This window comes from Charadrius vociferus, unplaced genomic scaffold (genome assembly GCF_000708025.1).
Source record: "Charadrius vociferus isolate BGI_N301 unplaced genomic scaffold, ASM70802v2 scaffold475, whole genome shotgun sequence".
In the NCBI taxonomy this organism is placed as follows: domain Eukaryota; kingdom Metazoa; phylum Chordata; class Aves; order Charadriiformes; family Charadriidae; genus Charadrius; species Charadrius vociferus.
Window position 1 is genome coordinate 2,230,433 of NW_009648337.1, and position 2,929 is coordinate 2,233,361.

The window sequence follows — 2,929 nt, forward strand, 5'->3', positions numbered from 1 at the left end:
CCCACCAAATAAATATGGACAGACTGAACCACAGTAGCAGACCACCACAATATATGCCAAATGCATATGCTAAATAAGGTGTATGACACCAAACAGCCTTGCAGGGTCCTAACTAAATGAGGTGGCTGAGTGCTCTAATAGTACCAGAAATATAAATGCATTTCACTGGGAGAGCTTCAAGAAATGCTCTTTGTTAGGAATCCACCACTACACCCCCTTCCATTTAAAGCTGACAAAAACTCCCAGAGTCTCAGTGATCCAAAAAATGCCTGCAACAGCACCATGAAAGATAATGCTTCAAAGTCCCAATATTTCTAAGGCAAAAGGCAAGCCAAAGCAATTCTTCCTTAAACATAAGGGAAAAAAAGAAGAAAACAGACATAAACCCTTCCCCTCCCTCTCTTTGCAGGTCCCCTTTAAACAGATTGCACCCTTCCCCCTACAAAAAGAAAAAAAAAAAAAGCTGTTTAAACAAACAACAGATGCTGTCTAAACTAACTGCATGGTAAGTGCATACTAAAGACATATGTTGTCTTCTACCTAGCCATATGTCCTTCCCACACACATACTTGGGTTCCAACTTTGGTGTACGTTTAGAAAAACAGAACAAGGGTGCATGGAGAGGTTGTACTCCAGTAAGTTTTCAGAAAATCCCCTAAGATTTGTTTAATCGATGACAGACCCTAAAAAGTAAACAGTACAAATAAAAAGCTCCAGGAAACAGAAATTAACCGTAACAATTAAAGAGATTTGTAAGCATAGACCGCATCTCTGATGAGAGGACATTGCAGCATAATTGTTGCTCGTAAATTTGTTGGAGTATAACATTAGATTAAAATGATCTTCAAGACCGTTGAAGGAATTTATTACAAAAGTCTCTCCTTTTAATTTATAGTATCTTGGTGTACTTTTCCTAAACAACAAACTCTCAACTTTCCTTTAGAAAGGAGTGAATTCTACTTTGTTCCCCCTGGATTCCAAATGTAATGCTCCTTCCCAGATGATAAAGTCATATGTTGTCAAACACATAGCTTAACTGTACCAGAACTATGAGAGCTGGAAAACAGGGCTCGGAAAATAGCGGTTACACTTTGGCATAGAAAGCTGTTGTTTCTAAGCGTATGCTTGGAGGATTAAGAAAAGATCAAGAGGTAAAAGATCACAGATCTGACCAGCTGTTAGTGTCTAACTCAAAATGTGGACACTCTCATCCTTTACGCTGACTTTAGTGGAGTAGCTACAGCAAGCCTGTAAGCCAAAACAGACTGTGGCCCAGTATATTCGAATATTTCCCTCTTTGCATAGCTGAATTAATCCAGTTAACCTGAAAATTCTTTTTAAAAATCATCCAAGTCTATCTGCACTTACCCTACTACTAATTAACATCTTAGGTATCTTTGAATGCTTGTTTTCGCCCCTATCCTCTAATTTCCCATTAGTCAAACCTGTAGTTCACACATTGAAATTGTTTTGAGGTGCTAGGTCCAGAGCACCTCAGAAATTTTGTGTCAGCATCCCATTATTGCTACTTCTGTGCTGTAACATGGTTCTGTCAGCAGGCTGGGACACGGCTCCAGGAAGCTCCTCTCCAGCACACAGTAATTTTTACAAAAAGGATGTAAGAATGTAATCAGTCAGCGAGGTCAATCGCAAGCTGTTATCTCATATCTGCACTTCACTGATGAAAGTCTGTCAGAGATACATAGCCTTCAAAATACAAAGGCAGGTGCAGAATCTTTATATAGCTACTTTGGTTAAGTAAAAAACCCAATAATTTACTTCTGCAAGTACACAAATATTTCAGAATATTTGGATTCAAAGTTCTTCTTTGTATACAATGACTTTAATCAAAGTTTGTTTAATTCCATAGAATAAGTCTGCACTTTTCTGTTAATTGTATTGACTGGCTCAGACTTCACCTTTGCTTCTCTGTGAAAAGTGACAGAAAACCAGAAACCCCTGCTTGTGACAGACACACAACAGGGCGGTTGGCCAGCCAGTCACACAGGTCTCATGCTTCCAGAAATAAGCACTGCACTTGTTCTAGCCTATAAAACTCTAAATACTTTGCCTAAAAGAAATCACATTGTTATGGTATAATGCCTAATTATAAAAGCACGTGAGCCAGGTAGCTACTGCAGACAGATGGATGGGTAGATAAAGTGATTCAAACAATACTGTTTTCTATTTCCTATGCTTGGAGGGTTAGACTCTTGCCGCTAAGGAAACTGCTAGGGGAGGAATATCTTCTCAAAATCTATTTCAAAAAACCTGTAATATATTTTCTCCTGCAAAATATAACTCAAGTCACGCATTAAGGTAATCTCTTAAAAGTTTTAAGGACAGTGTTCTAAGGGAATTTGCATGAAAATTCGTTAAAATTTTAGTCATACAACTAACACAGTCGTACCAGTCTCTGGCTAATAAAACATGCATTCCCCACCACAGTCAGGCGCTCTCACCATGCATGAGTAGCCAAACTAGTTTTCTGTTTCACCAGTAGTTTGGAAGTACTTGAGTTCTTTGAAATTCAGTATCTTATCTCTAGTAAAACAATGTCTCCTAAAAGAACAAAGGTTGCATCTTACATTTCTGTGTACGAAACACTTCTCATAAACCACCTGCTTTGCCTCTCCCATCCTCTCTATGCACTCAGCTGCAGCCGGTCAACATCCAGGTTTCTGTAAGTTCTCCTGTTTGTCAGCATGAATTTAGTAGGTTCCTCTGCCTGCATCACTGCTGACATCCTTTAGAAGGAAAATTCCCTGATGTTACACAGAAATAGTTGGTGACCAGTACAGTCACCTTGTTTACTTCAGAGTAACCAGTGATTTCTTAGCCAAAGGCATGTCTTAAATGCATTCAAAAGCCGTTTGAAATTCACCCATAAAACAGTATACCTAGAGAATTATCATTCTTCAGCAGTTAG